This window comes from Procambarus clarkii, unplaced genomic scaffold (genome assembly GCF_040958095.1).
Source record: "Procambarus clarkii isolate CNS0578487 unplaced genomic scaffold, FALCON_Pclarkii_2.0 HiC_scaffold_112, whole genome shotgun sequence".
Classification (NCBI taxonomy): domain Eukaryota; kingdom Metazoa; phylum Arthropoda; class Malacostraca; order Decapoda; family Cambaridae; genus Procambarus; species Procambarus clarkii.
This window is the reverse complement of record NW_027189145.1, coordinates 2,979,987-3,000,443: the sequence shown is the minus strand read 5'-3', so window position 1 is coordinate 3,000,443 and position 20,457 is coordinate 2,979,987. Positions and strand designations below refer to the sequence as shown.

At 43.1% G+C, this 20,457-nt stretch overlaps 1 long non-coding RNA gene across 1 annotated transcript in view; it reads left to right on the top strand.

Moving 5' to 3' along the window:
* Window positions 1-594: 594 nt before the first annotated feature.
* Window positions 595-20,457, top strand: part of LOC138360476 (uncharacterized) — a 172,522-nt gene continuing 152,659 nt past the window's right edge. Inside the window, exon 1 of the long non-coding RNA XR_011226417.1 lies at window positions 595-690. This is a non-coding gene — a long non-coding RNA (uncharacterized lncRNA). The remainder of the gene's footprint in view (window positions 691-20,457) is intronic.

Here is a 20,457-nt window from a genome sequence, read left to right as displayed (position 1 = left end):
GCCTAAAAAGCTGACTTTGAATCACAGAAAATTACTCCTACACTGTTCTTCAGTGCGTTAGTGGCAAGTAGTAGTGCAGCTAATTGCCCATCAGGTAAATTTATGTTCTCCTCTGATTCCGTATATGACTAGCCATCCTGTGAGATGGGGATATTGGATGAACTTATAGCTAGTCTTTGATCTACACTGTGTAATCTTTCATATGTATCTTCCCAAGGGTCCTTTAGTACATTAGTTTTGGGTTTTGCCCGAAACTCTATGCTTGTCAGTGGCTTTGCAAGAATGTAAAAATATTACTCTAATGTAATCTCACCAACCCATTGTACCTTCTTGCGTTTGAAATATTATCATTATTATAAAATAAACAAAATAAAATAAATAAATATTTTACAAGAGGTTTGTTCTCGTTACTACTCACTAAAGTGTTTCATTAAAATAGTGGCGACAATTAACAATTAAAACAAGGAAACAGGAGGTAATATTTATTAAAGTTATTTATACAATAGGTTTTAGAATTGTAAATGATTATTGTATGCTTTAGTAAAGGTTAAAATATCATTTAGGAGTAGATGAGATCAGCGGTGCTGTATAGGATGTGAAGCAAAGTTGTTTACCATCACTACGCGGAGCACATTAACCCGCCAACTTCATTTAACGTTTGTACAGAACTGTTCTCCCACGAAGGATTGCGTGAGTCTTTACTTAATTTCTTGAGTTATGAATTATTTAGTACAGAACGAACAGTATAAAGAGTCCATTAGACAAGGTGACATTGCAGGTGTCAGTAATAGATTGGATGCAGGATGGGAGTAACGGTTCTCAATAACGGGATAACAGGAGATATTTTTTCACCTATAAGGTTATAAGCTCTTTGAACCACCTACTCGCTGAAGCGGTAAATGACAAAAACACTGGTACAATTATGACAAATGGGGGGGGGGAGACCTTTTGTAAGCTGCCAGCGCATCGAGCCCACTAGAGAGTTAGTGACTCAGCCCTCAGGTAAGTTCATATAATGAATCTTCTAACAGTGACAAGATATCATCCGAAGCAAGGCCTGTAACATATAAGAGTTTGGGTGACAACATTCAAAGAGTACAGTATTACAAACTTCTGATTCATCAGAGTTAGTTATGCTTTTCTCCATACATTGACCCTTGCACTGTGACACTGTCACTTGCAGGTGTTACACACCTGCAGTTATGATGGGCAGACATATGTTTAGAGCCTGTCTAAAAAGAATTATAAGTGGGAAATCGGCTACTTCCTTTAATTTGTGAAGTAATTTAATTTGGTTAGCATATGCTGTTCCATGCAAAGTAAAAATAAATATACATATCTAACATTTTCTTTATTTTGACTGTATGCATGTACGTAATATATACAGTGCATTTTAAAAAATTCACATTATGTTTATTGAGAAAATCCTTAGGAGCCGTGATGAGGATTCGAACCTATGCGGTGGGTGTTCCCACGTACATGCCCTAGTCAGCTAGGCCACAAGACGACTAGGGTATGTGTGTGTGGGACTACCCACCGCATAGGTTCGGACCCTCATTACGACTCCTACGGATTTTCTCATTGACACATCACATAAGTGTGATTACTCTGAATGTTCTACCTTGAAAGAGGTAGAACATTCCTGAAATAACAGAGCCAGAGTGCATGGGGAAATTGTGTAAAAATCCTGGTCTGCCTTTAGTGGAAACATCAGGAAATCATTGTGAGCTCAGTAGAATTCCAGGTTGCAATCCTTTTGACTATGTAGTGGCCTAGTTGACTAGGGAGTGTGTGTGTGGGAACACCCACCACATGTTTGAATCCTCATCACGGCCCCTATGGATTTTCTCATTGACACATGACGTTAGTGTGATTACTGTGTGCATTTGTACTTAATTTTGTACTTAATAGCCAGAACACATTACTTGGACTACTATACAAGGCCTGAGTTGCCCAACAACAATTTGAGTTTCCTGAAATTATATGTTTTTCTAAATATTTTTTCTTGTGGAATGATAAAGCTTTCCATTATATATGATTTTACAGTATTTTTATTTTGAGTTAAAAATAATGAAGAAGTATTTATTTATTTATATACAAGAAAGTACATTTGGTTTATGAGAGTACATAGCATTGATGTTTTTACATTCTTGCAAAGCAACTGACACACACAGCGTTCGAGCAGAATGTGACCAAACCTAATCTATCCTTGGCTAACTGTCTTAACCTATCTCAACCTAACATTCATGTTCTTAATGTAATTTAATTTAACACTTTCCGGCTCCAGGCGAATGTAAAAAAAACAACCGTAAGTGCTCCCGGCGTTTTGCCGCGTAAGCGTAAAAACAAAAATGTGTATACTCTTTTTACTCTCATGACCTTAGTTCTCGAGCTACGTATTTCATTTTGGTACCAACGTGTTCGCAATAAAGTTCTCTAGAAGAACATCAGTAAAAAAAGTCACGAAACGTATAGGGATACCAGCACCAAATAAATAACTACGAAGATGACTCCCCGTGAGCGCCCAACAGCAACAAAATGTTTTTACTCTTGGGATTGTTATCACCTCCACACTTGTTCTACAGCGTTAATTTTGGTATCAATGGACTCGCAATGAAATTCCCAACACGGTGATATGAATATAAGCGTAGAATAATGATTGCGGCCCGCCCGCAAGAGTGTGGGAAGTGGTGAAATTGTTACCCGGTGTCGGTGACGGGACGACGCACGGCGCTTTGAAAGTTTATACTTATTTCATTCTCATGACATTATTATTCTATGTACGTCATTCATTTTTGTGTCAATGTTCGCAATAGAATGTTCTATAAGCCCGAAGGTAAAATAGATCAACAAAGCGTAAGATAGAATAGCGCCAAATATAAAACAACGCTGGAACATATCAGTGAGAGTCAAACACACACAAAATGTTTTTACTTTTGTTATGTTTGTGAACCTTTCATGAACTTATTGTACCATGCAGCCTATTGGTGAGAAAGAGAGCCTCATGGCGCGCAGTTTGAAACAAACCCAAAGTAAATTGGATAAAAATTGAATTTTATACAAATATTTTAAAAGAGGACATAAGTTTATGTCCACATAGCGGAAGCGGGTAGGCGAAACAGGACGCCGGGAGGCGTCCTCATCCGCAGAAAGTGTTAACCCCTGCACTGCACACGTGTTTGTGGCAAAAACTTCATAGTGCAATTGTTAAGGACATATTTTTGTTGTTTTTACAAATGTTCATGTAAAGTTAATGTCAAAATGTTTCCAAACTCAACTATTTTAATTTCAAAACACAAAGACTGGTGAAAACATTAAAAAACATTAAAATAGTGTATAGCCTAAATAAAAAAAAAAACACCTCTCAAAACGGCATTTGTTGTTTGGCGCAGTGCAGTGGTTAATAATCTTAATTCTAATTAACCAATGTGAAATTTTGGTTGGAAAAAACACTGCCTATTAGGCAGGTAATGAAATTTTTTATCATTACTTGCCGATGTAGCCCTGACTGAATATAAATCATGTCAACAAAATTACTCGCACGCCCTCCGTCACTATGTGATGGCGTGCAAAAAGATACGTGAATTCAGGGACAATTCTATGACAATTTTTCAAGAGATGTGTATATATTTTATTCAAAAGGATCTACTACCAGGAATTTAAGCCAAATATCTCCAGTTTGCTAACTATAGGTAATAACTGATTGATTGTAACCTGAATTTACCAGATTTTTTGGGGAGGTCACTAAAACTAAAGGCCTCGACAAGGACAGGAAGCTGACGGCTTGTCAAAAGTCCCTCCCCCCATTTACCAGCCTACTCACCACTGCCCACTGAATAGGGGCGGTGTGCAGGATAAACATATCAATTATGACATTAGCTCTCCACATATGTCAGTTGCCTAATTTACAAACTGTACAGTGCATCCTCACTTCAAGTGGTGTCAGTAGTTGGGGTTTAATGTCAAGGGGCAGGTGATGAAAGTTATTCTCATTGGAGGCAGCTGGAGTTAGTGTTGTCAGAAAAGACTGGTGGTGTCAGTGGTGGAATCTGTTGTCAGGGAGGCAAGTGGTGGAAGTTGTTGTCAGGGGAGGCAAGTGGTGTCAGTGGTGGAAGTTGTCAGGGGAGGCAAGTGGTGGAAGTTGTTGTCAGGGAGGCAAGTGGTGGAAGTTGTTGTCAGGGGAGGCAAGTGGTGGAAGTTGTTGTCAGGGGAGGCAAGTGGTGGAAGTTGTTGTCAGGAGAGGCAAGTGGTGGAAGTTGTTGTCAGGGAAGGCAAGTGGTGGAAGTTGTTGTCAGGGAGGCAAGTGGTGGAAGTTGTTGTCAGGGGAGGCAAGTGGTGGAAGTTGTTGTCAGGAGAGGCAAGTGGTGGAAGTTGTTGTCAGGGGAGGCAAGTGGTGGAAGTTGTTGTCAGGGGAGGCAAGTGGTGTCAGTGGTGGAGGTTATTGTCAGGGGAGGCAAGTGGTGGAAGCTATTGTCAGGGGAGGCAAGTGGTGTCAGTGGTTGAAGTTATTGTCAGGGGAGGCAAGTGGTGGAAGCTATTGTCAGGGGAGGCAAGTGGTGTCAGTGGTTGAAGTTATTGTCAGGGGAGGCAAGTGGTGTCAGTGGTGGAGGTTATTGTCAGGGGAGGCAAGTGGTGCCAGTGGTTGAAGTTGTTGTCAGGGGAGGCAAGTGGTGTCAGTGGTGGAGGTTATTGTCAGGGGAGGCAAGTGGTGCCAGTGGTGGAAGTTGTTGTCAGGGGAGGCAAGTGGTGTCAGTGGTGGAAGTTGTTGTCAGGGGAGGCAAGTGGTGCCAGTGGTGGAAGTTGTTGTCAGGGGAGGCAAGTGGTGTCAGTGGTGGAAGTTGTTGTCAGGGGAGGCAAGTGGTGTCAGTGGTGGAAGTTGTTGTCAGGGGAGGGAAGTGGTAGAAGTTGTTGTCAGGGGAGGCAAGTGGTGGAAGTTATTGTCAGGGGAGGCAAGTGGTGCCAGTGGTAGAAGTTGTTGTCAGGGGAGGCAAGTGGTGGAAGTTATTGTCAGGGGAGGCAAGTGGTGCCAGTGGTGGAAGTTGTTGTCAGGGGAGGCAAGTGGTGGAAGCTATTGTCAGGGGAGGCAAGTGGTGTCAGTGGTGGAAGTTGTCAGGGGAGGCAAGTGGTGGAAGATGTTGTCAGGAGAGGCAAGTGGTGGAAGTTGTTGTCAGGGGAGGCAAGTGGTGTCAGTGGTTGAAGTTATTGTCAGGGGAGGCAAGTGGTGTCAGTGGTTGAAGTTATTGTCAGGGAAGGCAAGTGGTGCCAGTGGTGGAAGTTGTTGTCAGGGGAGGCAAGTGGTGGAAGTTGTCAAGGGAGGCAAGTGGTGGAAGCTATTGTTAGGGGAGGCAAGTGGTGGAAGCTATTGTCAGGGGAGGCAAGTGGTGACAGTGGTGGAAGTTCTCAGGAGAGGCAAGTGGTGGAAGCTGTTGTCAGGCGAGGCAAGTGGTGGAATTTGTTGTGGGGGGAGGCAAGTGGTGGAAGTTGTTGTCAGGGGAGGCAAGTGGTGGAAGCTATTGTCAGGGGAGGCAAGTGGTGTCAGTGGTTGAAGTTATTGTCAGGGGAGGCAAGTGGTGTCAGTGGTTGAAGTTATTGTCAGGGAAGGCAAGTGGTGCCAGTGGTGGAAGTTGTTGTCAGGGGAGGCAAGTGGTGGAAGTTGTCAAGGGAGGCAAGTGGTGGAAGCTATTGTTAGGGGAGGCAAGTTGTGTCAGTGGTGGAAGTTATTGTCAGGGAAGGCAAGTGGTGCCAGTGGTTGAAGTTATTGTCAGGGGAGGTAAGTATAATAATAATAATTTATTTAGGAACAGTACATACATAGTTGCAGCATTACAGTACAAACATTCTGTTAGATTTAAAGATAGAGGAAGTACATACAATACCTAAAGCCACTAGTACGCATGGCGTTTCGGGCAAGGAGAGGTGGGGAAAAACACTTGGACTAAAACTTAATAGTAATTGAGCTTAAAGTATAAATTGTGTTGAATGAAAAAAAAATAATAAAAGATAAAAAAGAGGGGGAAACATGGTAGAAAATAGCCAATATACAAGTTGGTCAACAAACAGCATTTTTGTTTTAATAGTAAGACATGGGTTGACATTTAGAAGTAAGGTAGGTTACATGGAGTTAATTAGGTAGTACTTAGTTTTCCTCTTAAACTGGTTGAGAGAGGTACAATCTTTGACATAATTGGGAAGGTCATTCCACATTCTGGGTCCCTTGATTTGTAGAGCATTTCTAGTTTGATTAAGTCTAACTCTTGGAATATCAAATGGGTATTTGTTTCTGGTGTGGTGCACATGTGTTCTGTTACAACCTTCTAGGAAGCGTTAAAGGTCAGGATTGACATTACAATTCAGAGTTTTAAATATATATAGTACACAAGAGAGAATGTGCAGTGACTTAATATCTAACATATTTAGAGATTTGAGTAAGGGTACCAAGTGCTGTCTGGGGCCAGAGTTAGATATTGTTCTAATAGCAGCTTTGTGTTGGTAATTAGAGGACGTAAATGATTTTGGGTAGTAGAACCCCAAACACAAATACCATAGTTGAGATAAGGATAGATGAGAGAGTAATAGAACGTCATCAGGGCAGGGTGAGGAACATAATATCTGATCTTAGAAAGAACGCCAACAGTTTTAGAAACTTTTTTGCTATATTTAGAATGTGTCCCTGGAAATTCAGCTTGTTATCGATGAGGACACCAAGGAATTTACCATCAACTTTACTACTGATTTGTATATTGTTTATTCTTAAATTAATTTCATTTGAGGATTTATTACCAAACAAAATATAGAAAGTCTTGTTAATGTTAAGGGTGAGTTTGTTAGCAGTTAGCCAAAGATGGACTTTATTTAGTTCAGTATTCACAGTGACATTTAGAGCAAGAGGGTCAGTACTGGAGAAGATGAAAGTTATGTCATCAGCAAATAAGATTGGTTTGAGGTGTTGAGAGGCATTTGGAAGGTCATTAATGTAGATGAGAAAGAGGAGAGGGCCAAGTATGCTGTCCTGTAGAACACCGATGTTTATAGGTAGTGTCGGAGAAATGGAATTATTCACAGAAACATACTGGAGCCTGTCAGTAAGGTAGGACTGAAGGTATTGCAGGGAGTGACCTCTGACTCCATAATGATGTAATTTAAGAAGAAGGATTTGGTGGTTGACAGTGTCAAAAGCCTTACGTAGGTCCACAAATATCCCAACAGGGAACTCATTTTTATGAAGAGCTGCATGTATCAAGTTAATCATACTAATAAGTACATCGTTAGTGCTTTTTTTGGGTCTGAAGCCATATTGACAAGAGCTTAGTATATAGTGTTTGGCTAGATAAGAGTAAAGCTGCTTGTAGATTAGTTTTTCAAATATTTTTGACAAGTTTGGCAGAATTGATATCGGTCTGAAGTTGTTGACATCAGTGAGATCACCACATTTATGGACTGGGGTTACTCTCTCTCCTTTTTAGAATATCTGGAAAAGTTTGGAGTTCAAGTGACTTGTTGTAGAGCAATGCAATGGCAAGGGCTAAAGATCTGGAGGCTTTTTTGTAGATTAGAGTTGGTATCTCCGTAAGGGCACTAGACTTGGTATTAAGGGAAAGGATTACCTCATTTACATCAGTGGAATTAGCGGGCGTTAGGTACAGAGACTGGGTAGTTACCTGTAAGATAGTCCTGAACATTAGTACTGGAAGATGGAATATCATTAGCAAGGGATGACCCAATGGATGAGAAGAACCTATGGAATTCAATAGCAGTAACAATGGCTGAAAGCAGACCATCGTTATTGGACAGGATTATTGGTTTGTTATTTAAAATCTTTTTTGATTCCAATATTTGTGAAATTGTGCTCCATGTTTTCTTGATGTTGCCCTTTGTTTGAGTAAATTTATCTTCTTAGTATTTAATTTTTATCTCTTCTAATTATTTTAGATAGTAATGATGAGTAATTCTTTGAAAGTTCTTTGGAGACGATACCTAACCTATACTTCTTCTCAAGTTCATGTTTTTTATTAATAGATTTAAGTATCCCCTTTGTAAGCCAAGGATTGTTTAGCCTTTTAGTTGTGACTTGTTTCGTTAGCATAGGTCAGTGGGTGTTATAGAGGCTGAGAGTTTTTTGAAGAAATGATTGCACTGCTAGGTTGATGTCTCCTGTGGAACCTAATTCGGACTCCCAGTTGATATTAGCGGCAGCAGCTATAAAATTGCCTATAGAAGTTTCATTGTGCAGCCTAAAGCTTATCTTCCTTGTATCTAGAGGTGGTTTGTGAATGTTGGTTAGAAAAAATGTGGGGTAATCGTCTGTAGTGCTATCAGTGGTGAAAGTGGTGAAAGCTGTTGTCAGGGGAGGCAAGTGGTGTCAGTGGTGGAAGTTGTTGTCAAGGGAGGCAAGTGGTGTCAGTGGTGGAAGCTGTTGTCAAGGGAGGCAGGTGGTGGCAGTGATGGAAGCTGGTGTCAAGGGAGGCAAGTGGTGTCAGTGGTGGAAGCTGTTGTCAAGGGAGGCAGGTGGTGGCAGTGATGGAAGCTGGTGTCAAGGGAGGCAAGTGGTGTCAGTGGTGGAAGCTGTTGTCAGGGGAAGCAAGTGGTGTCAGTGGTGGAAGTTGTTGTGAAGAGAGGCAAGTGGTGTCAGTGGTGGAAGCTGTTGTCAAGGGATTCAAGTGGTGTCAGTGGTGGAAGTTGTTGTTAAGGGAGGCAAGTGGTGGAAGTTGTTGTCAAGGAAGGCAAGTGGTGTCAGTGGTGGAAGCTGTTGTTAAGGGAAACAAGTGGTGTCAGTGATGGAAGCTGTTGTCAATAGAGGCAAGTAGTATCAGTGGTGGAAGTTGTTGTCCAGGTAGGCAAGTGGTGTCAGTGGTGGAAGCTGTTGTCAAGAGAGGCAAGTGGTGTCAGTGGTGGAAGCTGTTGTCAAGAGAGGCAAGTGGTGTCAGTGGTGGAAGCTGTTGTCAAAGGAGGCAAGTGTGTCAGTGTTGGAAGTTGTTGTCAAGGGAGGCAAGTGGTGTCACTGGTGGAAGCTGTTGTCAAGAGAGGCAAGTGTGTCAGTGGTGGAAGTTGTTGTCAAGGGAGGCAAGTGGTGTCAGTAGCGGAAGCTGTTGTCAAGAGAGGCAAGTGGTGGATGCTGTTGTCAAGGAAAGCAAGTGGTGTCAGTGGTGGAAGCTGTTGTCAAGGAAAGCAAGTGGTGTCAGTGGTGGAAATTGTGATGGGAGGCAAGTGGTGTCAGTGGTGGAAGCTGTTGTCAAGGTAGGCAAGTGTGTCAGTGGTGGAAGCTGTTGTCAAGGTAGGCACGTGGTGTCAGTGGTGGAAGCTGTTGTCAAGGTAGGCAAGTGTGTCAGTGGTGGAAGCTGTTGTCAAGGTAGGCACGTGGTGTCAGTGGTGGAAGCTGTTGTGAAGAGAGGCAAGTGGTGTCAGTGGAGGATGCTGTTGTCAAGAGAGGCAAGTGGTGTCAGTGGAGGATGCTGTTGTCAAGGAAAGCAAGTGGTGTCAGTGGTGGAAGTTGTGATGGGAGGCAAGTGGTGTCAGTGGTGGAAGTTGTGATGGGAGGCAAGTGGTGTCAGTGGTGGAAGCTGTTGTCAAGGTAGGCAAGTGTGTCAGTGGTGGAAGCTGTTGTCAAGGTAGGCACGTGGTGTCAGTGGTGGAAGTTGTTGTCAAGGGAGGCAAGTGGTAGAAGTTATCAATTGAGGCAAGTGGTGTCAGTGGTGGAAGCTGTTGTCAAGGGAGGCATTGGAGGAAGCTGTTGTCAAGGGAGGCAAGTGGTGTCAGTGGTGGAAGCTGTTGTCAAGGGAGGCATTGGAGGAAGCTGTTGTGAAGGGAGGCAAGTGGTGTCAGTGGTGGAAGCTGTTGTGAAGGGAGGCAAGTGGTGTCAGTAGTGGAAGTTGTTGTCAAGGGAGGCAAGTGGTAGAAGTTATCAATTGAGGCAAGTGGTGTCAGTGGTGGAAGCTGTTGTGAAGGGAGGCAAGTGGTGTCAGTAGTGGAAGTTGTTGTCAAGGGAGGCAAGTGGTAGAAGTTATCAATTGAGGCAAGTGGTGTCAGTGGTGGAAGCTGTTGTCAAGGGAGGCATTGGAGGAAGTTGTTGCCAAAGGAGGCAAGTGTGTCAGTGGAGGAAGCTGTTGTCATGAGAGGCAAGTGGTGTCAGTGGAGGAAGTTGTTGTGAAGGGAGGCAAGTGGTGTCAGTGGAGGAAGCTGTTGTCATGAGAGGCAAGTGGTGTCAGTGGAGGAAGTTGTTGTGAAGGGAGGCAAGTGGTGTCAGTGGAGAAAGCTGTTGTCATGAGAGGCAAGTGGTGTCAGTGGAGGAAGTTGTTGTCAAGGGAGGCAAGTGGTGTCAGTGGTGGAAGCTGTTGCCAAAGGAGGCAAGTGTGTCAGTGGTGGAAGTTGTTGTCACGGGCGGCAAGTGTGTCAGTGGTGGAAGTTGTTGTCAAGGGAGGCAAGTGGTGTCAGTGGTGGAAGTTGTTGTGAAGGGAGGCAAGTGGTGTCAGTGGAGGAAGCTGTTATCAAGGAAGGGAAGTGTTGTCAGTGGTGGAAGCTGTTATCAGGGGAAGGGATGTGTTGTCAGTGGTGGACGCCGTTGTTGTAACAACGTAAAGGTGTTTTGTTTAGTTGTATTTAATATATACATATAATTCACGAGTCACAGACAAGGATTTGAGAGGCGCCAGTTTGTCGGCCTGAAACTTGCACCTCTAAGCGTTAATGACCTCAAGTTGACCTGAGGTCAAGTCATGGGAATTTCACCTTGCTTCTGTTAATCTTATAATTGTAGCCTGATAGCCTTCAAACATGCCGACATTTAAGGAGTGGCTTGGTAGAGTGCCTGAGGCTATCTACTTGTGGGTGGAGTTAGCTACTAGGTTTCCCAATATATACTGAGGGAGCTGTAGAGCATAGAGAGAGAAGCAATAGGAGACCAGCCAGCAGAGCAGAGCTGAGGCCAGCCGTCGAGATAGGCTGTCGCCGGACGGGGGGTTGACGCTGCCTGACAACTGCAGACTCCCCCCCCCCTCTCTATTCAACTTAGACTCAGTCCTCGGTGAGTGAACTTTTAGGTGACGTGATCGTGTTTACAAGTGTTGTGTGAAAATCAGGGGCAGTCAAGTTGTAGGGTTCTCGAATTCTTGGATGATGACTCACTGTGCATATTAATCTTGAACATTAAGTTGAATTGCTTAAATTATGATACTTCTCACGTGAAATATAATTGAATTTATTATTTAAATTGTCTTTAACTTTGTTCCCTAGAGTTTTTGAGTTGAGGTGAGAAAGCCTCTGCAGTTACTGGTTTCATGATTTTAATGGGTACATGATACAGATGGAACACACTAATAATGACCTCTTGATAACATCTTTGAGGATATTGTGATACAGACAAGTTCCATTCCTTGTCTTGTAGGTACGGACAAATGAATGGATGGTGGCAGCATTTCTTCTTCTACTATCTACTCTTCTACTATCTACTTTTCTACTTCTACCTATCTACTCCTCCCCCTCCACCCCTCTCCGAACTCTCCCTTTCAACTGACGACCCTCCTCGCTCCTCCCACCTCTCTACCTCTCTCACCCCAAACCCTCACTAATTACTTCATTTTTCATATCTTTCCTTTCGTTTCTCTTATACGTTTGTGGCAGTGAAATGTATTCTAGAGTTCTCTAGGGTTTTGGGTAGCTGATCAAGTTACGGCGCCTCTTAGTCCCAGCACCTAGGTAGTCGAATACCTAGGTTACAAGGTGTTGAACGAGAGAGGTTGCCGTAGGAACTCTGGGGGTGCTCTAGAATAGTTAGCTAACTGAGGACAAGATAACGGACTAAAGAGAGCTGTTTCCCCTGGCCTCGTTAGTTAACTGGGGGGTGGAATAATGGACAAGAGAGAGCTATTTCCCCCCCCCCCCCCGTTACATTGTCAAGGGAGGCAAGTGGTGTCAGTGTTGGAAGTTGTGAAGGGAGGCAAGTGGTGTCAGTGATGGAAGCTGTTGTGAAGGGAGGCAAGTGGTGTAAATGGTGGAAGCTGTGAAGGGAGGCAAGTGTTGTCAGTGGTGGAAGCTGTTGTCAAGTGAGGCAAGTGGTGTCAGTGGTGGAAACTGTTGTCAAGGGAAGCAAGTGGTGTCAGTGGTGGAAGCTGTTATCCGGGGAGGGAAGTGTTGTTAGTGGTGGAAGCTGTTGTCAAGGGAGGCAAGTGGTGTCAGTGGTGGAAGCTGTTGTCAAGTGAGGCAAGTGGTGTCAGTGGTGGAAACTGTTGTCAAGGGAAGCAAGTGGTGTCAGTGGTGGAAGCTGTTATCAGGGGAGGGAAGTGTTGTTAGTGGTGGAAGCTGTTGTCAAGGGAGGCAAGTGGTGTCAGTGGTGGAAGCTGTTGTCAAGTGAGGCAAGTGGTGTCAGTGGTGGAAACTGTTGTCAAGGGAAGCAAGTGGTGTCAGTGGTGGAAGCTGTTATCAGGGGAGGGAAGTGTTGTTAGTGGTGGAAGCTGTTGTCAAGGGAGGCAAGTGGTGTCAGTGGTGGAAGCTGTTGTCAAGTGAGGCAAGTGGTGTCAGTGGTGGAAACTGTTGTCAAGGGAAGCAAGTGGTGTCAGTGGTGGAAGCTGTTATCAGGGGAGGGAAGTGTTGTTAGTGGTGGAAGCTGTTGTCAAGGGAGGCAAGTGGTGTCAGTGGTGGAAGCTGTTGTCAAGGGAGGCAGTGGTGGAAGCTGTTGTCGAGGGAGGCAAGTGGTGTCGGTGGTGGAAGTTGTGAAGGGAGGCAAGTGGTGTCATTGGTGGAAGCTGTTGTCAAGGGAGGCAGGTGGTGTCAGTGGTGGAAGCTGTTGTCAAGGAAGGAAAGTGGTGTCAGTGGTGGAAGATGTTGTCAAGGAAGGAAAGTGGTGTCAGTGGTGGAAGTTGTGAAGGAAGGCAAGTGGTGTCATTGGTGGAAGCTGTCGTCAAGGGAGGCAAGTGGTGTCAGTGGTGGAAGTTGTTGTCAAGGGAAGCAAGTGGTGTCAGTGGTGGAAGATGTTGTCAAGAGGCTCACTGCTTGCTTGTCTTACTAAGAATCTGTCTAAAGACACTTGTTTTTCCCTACATTTTAACACTTGTCTGTAGTAAGACATCACATTGTCATTTAAAAGGTCAATGCAACGGCCTGCTACAGCTTTATCTGGGTGAGTTTTTTCAACAAAACTTTGCAGTTCTTCCCATACTTCACACATTTTCTTAATGAGGAAGGGACATCCTCTACTGCCACTTACAACTATTTTCTTAGGTTGAACCTTACCACTGGCTTTCTTGGGACCCATGGCAAGATACTGTATATAATAACATCTTTTATTCTTAAATGGCCAAAAATCTGACAAAAAAACTGTAAATCCTTGTGAAGAATTCAGGTGGGATAGTCACTGGGCATGAGGCACTGGTAAACTGAGGCGCGATCACCGTGCCACCACGTGCTAGGTCGGCCCGTACGTGTATCAACAAACTCATAACCCGATGCAATGCTCATGTCTCGATACAAATTTTCCAAACAAATCGGGCTCATAACCCGAAAAACTCGTAAACAGGGATGCTCATAACCCGAGGTTCCACTGTACAGTTGACCTCGGCTTACAAATGCCCCTCTTTACAAATTTTTCGGGTTACAAAACGGGTTTTGGGTTAAGGTTCATATATACAGTAGTGAATAAAAGCAAAAACATCATGGTGGGAGGAGGATGTTGGCGAGTGAGTTGTTGTTGTGGGGAGGAAGTGGGGGCGAGTGGCGGGCTGGCTGGTGTTGTGACCACTTCTCGTTGCTTTTTGACTCGCCATACCAAATTAGTTGTTTGTTATGGTGAACAAAACTCGAAGAAACTTAGATATAACGTGTGTATACGGTACAACCGCGATTCAACGTACCCCAATTCGCAGCATCTCCGGCTAGGTCGCACACTTTTCAGGCGTGATTTACTCACCCGGTTCGGCGTACTCTGGCTCACCAAAGAAGGGAATATGCAGATTTGCTTACAATGTTGGGACACAGTTCACAGACTGGTGGAAAACTTTCCCATTCTATCACGGGTTACAATTAATATTTCCTTCATATGGCAAGTTGGAGCACACAAGTGGAGCACACAAGTGAACCACACAAGTGGTCCACAAGTGCTCCACTTGGTTACGATGTTGGGACAAAGTTCACAGACTGGTGGAAAACTTTCCCGTTCTGTCACAGGTTACAATTAATAATTCCTTCATATGACAAGTTGGATCACAGAAGTGAACCATATGAACCAAACACCAGCCAGAGTGATCCACACAAGTGAACGACTGTATTTCCATGATTTTCGTTCATTGATTTATGGCACGTATCTTTGTAGATTAATTTAAATGCTAAAGCGTAAATAGCTAGCTAATGTGTTGAAATCTTCTTATATACATTTTCTGTGATGAAACAAGATGAGTGAGGGTGGACAGATAAGGGAATACTGTACTGTAAACCTCCCTTTACAGTGAGGTTTCACTCACTTTAATCTTTGTCGTCATAGTTCAGCGACCCATGACTTTGAAAGTTTCAGATAAATAAATCATTTTTAAAACCGGTGTTCTAATAGTTTTTAATTATCCTAATTAAGCTGAACTAAATAAAATAAAAAATATACTGTAATATGATAGGAATCAGCTATTTGAGAAATTATTCATGTTATTGGCACAACAACCCCTGTGCAAGTGGACGGGTCTAATCCGTAATTACCTAAGTGTAGTTACAGGATGAGAGCTACGCTCGTGGTGTCCCGTCTTCCCAGCACTCTTTGTCATATAACGCTTTGAAACTACTGACGGTCTTGGCCTCCACCACCACCTCACCTAACTTGTTCCAACCGTCTACCACTCTGTTTGCGAAAATGAATTTTCTTATATTTCTTCGGCATCTGTGTTTAGCTAGTTTAAATCTATAACCTCTTGTTCTTAAAGTTCCAGGTCTCAGGAAATCTTCCCAATTGATTTTATCAATTCCTGTTATTATTTTGTATGTAGTGATCATATCACCTCTTTTTCTTCTGTCTTCTAGTTTTGGCATATTTAATGCCTCTAACCTCTCCTCATAGCTCTTGCCTTTCAGTTCTGGGAGCCACTTAGTAGCATGTCTTTGCACCTTTTCCAGTTTGTTGATGTGCTTCTTAAGATATGGACACCACACCACTGCTGCATATTCTAATTTTGGCCTAACAAAAGTCGTGAACAATTTCTTTAGTATATCGCCATCCATGTATTTAAAAGCAATTCTGAAGTTAGAAAGTGTGGCATAGGCCCCTTTGCACAATATTCTTTATGTGGTCCTCAGGTGATAGTTTTCTATCTAGAACCACCCCTAGATCTCTTTCTTTATCAGAATTCTTTAAAGATTTCTCACATAATATATAGGTTGTGTGGGGTCTATGTTCTCCTATTCCACATTCCATAACATGGCATTTATTAACATTAAATTCCATTTGCCAAGTGGTGCTCCATATACTTATTTTGTCCAGGTCATCTTGAAGGGCATGACAATCATCTAAGTTTCTTATCCTTCCTATTATCTTAGCATCATCAGCAAACATGTTCATATAATTCTGTATACCAACTGGTAGATCATTTATGTAGACATTAAACATCACTGGTGCAAGAACTGAACCCTGTGGTACTCCACTTGTGACATTTCTCCAGTCCGATACATTGCCTCTGATTACTGCCCTCATTTTTCTATCAGTCAGAAAATTTTTCATCCATGTTAGAAGCTTACCTGTCACCCCTCCAATATTTTCCAGTTTCCAGAACAACCTCTTATGTGGAACTCTGTCGAAAGCCTTTTTTAGGTCCAGATAGATGCAGTCAACCCAACCAACTCTTTCCTGTAATATCTCTTTGGCTCGATCATAGAAACTGAGTAAATTCGATACACAGGATCTTCCAGATCGAAAACCATACGGTCTGTCTGATATTATATAATTTCTCTCCAGATGTTCTACCCATTTAGTTTTGATTAGTTTTTCCAATACTTTCACTATTACACTTGTCAATGATACAGGTCTCTAATTGAGGGGGTCTTCCCTGCTGCCACTTTTGTAGATTGAAACTATGTTAGCCTGTTTCCACACGTCTGCTACGATTCCTGTACACAGGGATGCCTGAAAGATCAGGTGAAGTGGAATGCTGAGCTCAGATGCACACCACCATGCGTGTTTCGTTCGATTTCGTTGTTTACTGGTTACCACGATGGTCTTTGTGCACCATACCAGTTTATTTGTATAAGTATGATGAATAAAATAGGTAGATATTTATATATAATGTGTGTATATAGCGTAATAACAGCACACAGTATTGTTGGAGGAGAAATTTATTGTGTCTGGCCTTGAGGGCGGCAGCCATCAGCTGACTGTGTGAGGTCCTACGTCTTTGTGCCTTTACTCACCTCACCATACAAGCTTAGATGTACAGTTATGGTGAACAAAACATGTAGGTACTTATATATAACGTCTGTATATAGTGAATTATAGCAAAAACAGTATTGTGGGAGGAGAATGTGGGTGAGTCAGATGACTTGAGGGAGGGCGGGAGTGGCTGGCTGGTACACGGTGGTCACTCCTTGTTACTTTTTGACTCATAACAGCTACTTAGTGGTTCGTTATAGTGAACAAAACATGCAGATACTTATATATAACCTGTGCTTATAGTGTAATAACCTACAAAGTATTTGTTCACTGATTGATGAACATAATTGAATCAACAATATGCACACCATATTTTTGAGTACAGCAATGATTCACTCATTTTATTATATAAATATATCAAACTATATAGTGAATTATAGCAAAAACAGTATTGTGGGAGGAGAATGTGGGTGAGTCAGATGACTTGAGGGAGGGCGTGAGTGGCTGGCTGGTACACGGCGGTCACGCCTCGTTACTTTTTCGTTACTTTATTATACCCCTAGCATGTTAAGGGTTAACCCTTCTCAAGTCGATTGTGATCGACTTGAGAATGGTCCAGGACGGACCGAAACGTCGTCGTCCCTTCAATTTCTAGTGTGTGGTCTGGTCAACATACGAACGAACGAACCACTAAGTAGCTATTATGAGTCAAAAAGTAATGAGGAGTGACCAAATGATCAAATATTATCACTTCATAAGGAAAACTCACAAATGGACGAAGAAAATGACCATCTATTTTGTGCAAATGGCTATCTGCAATGCTTATGTGATGTACAACTACTACACAAAAAATACTAAACAATAATACTACATATACTAAAATACTAAATACTAAACATTTGTGGGCAGGAATTGGGAGTGTAGCTGGAAGGCGTCTGGGCGCTCACTCGCGGTTAACGCGTGGCCCGTCTTCAAGTCGTCGGCGGGTGGAGCGTGACCAGGTTTTTAATTTAATATGCTAATGTTCCTCTAGAGAATTCTATTGCGAACCCATTGATACCAAAATGAAAGACCTAAGACGAAAATTGAGGTGACCAGAGGGAAAAGAGTGAACATATTTTATCGCTTTTGCGGGCTCCTGGGTAACTCGTTCGCACTTTCTCTGTTTGCTGCGGGTAATTAGCCGGGCTTTTGGCGTTTATATGCATATAGTGCTGTAGAGAATTATATTGCGAACACAATGATACCAAATTTAATCTCGTAGGACGAGAATTAAGGTGACAAAGTTGAAGAGAGTATACACTTTTCAGAATTAACGCGCGCTCCCGTGAAAGGCTGGGACCCAAAACGCACAGTTGAGGGGTGGCGGGCGGGGCACGCCAAAGTGTTAAATACATGGATGGCGATATACTAAAGAAACTGTTCACGACTTTTGTTAAGCCAAAGCTAGAATATGCAGCTGTTGTGTGGTGCCCATATCTTAAGAAGCACATCAACAAACTGGAAAAGGTCCAAAGACACGCTACTAAGTGGCTCCCTGAACTGAAGGGCAAGAGCTACGAGGAGAGGTTAGAGGCATTAAATATGCCAAAACTAGAAGACAGAAGAAAAAGAGGCGATATGATCACTACATACAAAATAGTAACAGGAATTGATAAAATTGATAGGGAAGATTTCCTGAGACCTGGAACTTTAAGACCAAGAGGTCATAGATTTAAACTAGCTAAACACAGATGCCGAAGAAATATAAGAAAATTCACTTTCGCAAACAGAGTGGTAGACGGTTGGAACAAGTTAGGTGAGAAGGTGGTGGAGGCCAAGACCGTCAGTAGTTTCAAAGCGTTATATGAGCTGGGACGCTGGGAAGACGGGACACCACGAGCGTAGCTCTTATCCTGTAACTACACTTAGGTAATTATGGGTGGTACGCCGCTCTCGTTTATCTTCTCTCTCTAATCATAGCCCCCTTGTTACCGGGGGAGTTCTGGATTTTATATATGAGGACACTCGCCTAGTTCTTTTCTCTGAAAAAAAACTAGGGTATAGGGTGGCTCGGAGTGGTGCCGCCTCCACCTCTACACTATACCTATTCTTCTCCTCCTGCACACGCATCTCTGGACATGCTCCACTTGCAATGCTCCCGGAATGTTACATTGGTAAGCTGTGTCGTGACATGATAGTGCCTACGCTCTACAGGCGAGATTATACGATCTGGTTACACTGTCAGCCAGGCACTGGTTCTCGCTGTTGGAATTAGTGTTGGGTATGGTTTGTACTGTTTGCTTGGCCTCTTTGCATGAGTCTTAATGTGACCTTAACCTGTACGTATATGTTGTTCTTCGTTACACTGGGGCACAGCCCTGGATTTTGGTAACTTTTTGGTTTCGTCTTTCAGCGACTGGATCTTTTCTGGACTCTGGACATTAAATTCTTGACTGTCATTCAGTGCCTGGCTGCACCCTTATATATACATTGCATATAAATATACATGTATACACCTTCTATACACCTCACCATCCTCCAATAGGTTGGAAGGGATGTTACCTGTCATTAGAGGGATGAACTTTGGTGTTAATGTGAGGGTTGGCTTCTCTCATTAGCACATGAGATTGTTGGGGGTGAGTGTATTGCTTATCCTCGCTACAAGTCTCTCTGTGTATATGGTTGTTCATGTACATTCTGTTGCCAATTGCTTCTTGGGTCTTCTTAGTTCTTCATATTGCTTATGCTCTTGTCCCTAGTTTCTAGTGCTGGGACAATATTTAACCCTTAAAGTGCGCAAATCATATATATATGATTTCAGTGACAAAACCGAAACCGCGCACATCATATATATATGATTTCGTGTCTAGCACTATAATTTAAACACCCCGCCTGGGATAGGGGCAGCTATAGTGCAGCCACGATCGATAGTTGCCAGATGCCACCTAGAAAAAAAAATCCAGGCCAACATTCTTGGGTGTAAGAGCATCAGTATTAAGCATGCCACCAAGGCTGGCACACGCAGCACGAGCTCACAGCACCGCTGATCAGCTTGTGACCACAGCATCGCCTAAAAATGCCATAATATATATGATACTGCTATTATTTAGCGATGATATTATTACAGAAGACCCCTGACTGTGATAAAACTGACCAGGATTCTGATAATTTTTTTTTTTTTTTTTTTTTTTTTTTTTTTGATATATATACAAGAGTTGTTACATTCATGTACAGCCACTAGTACGCGTAGCGTTTCGGGCAGGTCCCTGGAATACGATCCCCTGCCGCGAAGAATCGTTTTTTCATCCAAGTACACATTTTACTGTTGCGTTAAACAGAGGCTACAGTTAAGGAATTGCGCCCAGTAAATCCTCCCCGGCCAGGATACGAACCCATGACATAGCGCTCGCGGAACGCCAGGCGAGTGTCTTACCACTACACCACGGAGACTGTATAATAGCAGGATTGTGGTGATATTTAGCGCTGTGCTCCATGGAGGGAGGAGTAATGCAGTGGGAGGGAGGGTGGTGGTGGCATCGTCTTTTGACTGTGTGTGGCCACCTTTTATTGACTGCACTCACCTTACCAGCTTAGTGGTTCGCTATGGTGAACACAAATGTAGATACTTATATATAACGTGTGCATTGAGTGTAATAACAGCAAGAGGAGTAGGTTGGGAGCCGCCGTTTTGGTGATGTAGGTGTGTCGTCTGCACGACTTGTCATGTTGTTTACTGGTGGCCACTATGGTCTTTGGGCACCATACCAGCTTATTTGTACAGGTATGGTGAATAAAACAGGTAGATACTTATATATAATGTGTGTATATATCGTAATAACACCACAAACAATATTGTTGAAGGAGAAATATTAGTGCGTCTGGCCTTGAGGGCGGCCGCCACCAGCTGACTGTGTGAGTAGCTACGTCTTTGTGCCTTTACTCACCATACAAACTTAGATATACAGTTCTGGTGAACAAAACATGTAAATATGTATATATAACGTCTGTATAGTGAATAAATGCAAAAGCAGTATTGTGGGAGGAGAATGAGGGCAAGTGAGGTGTTGAGGGAGGGAGTGGCAGTGAGTGGCTGGCTGGTGTGTGGCAGTCACACCTTGTTGCATTTTGACTCACAAGACCAACTTAGT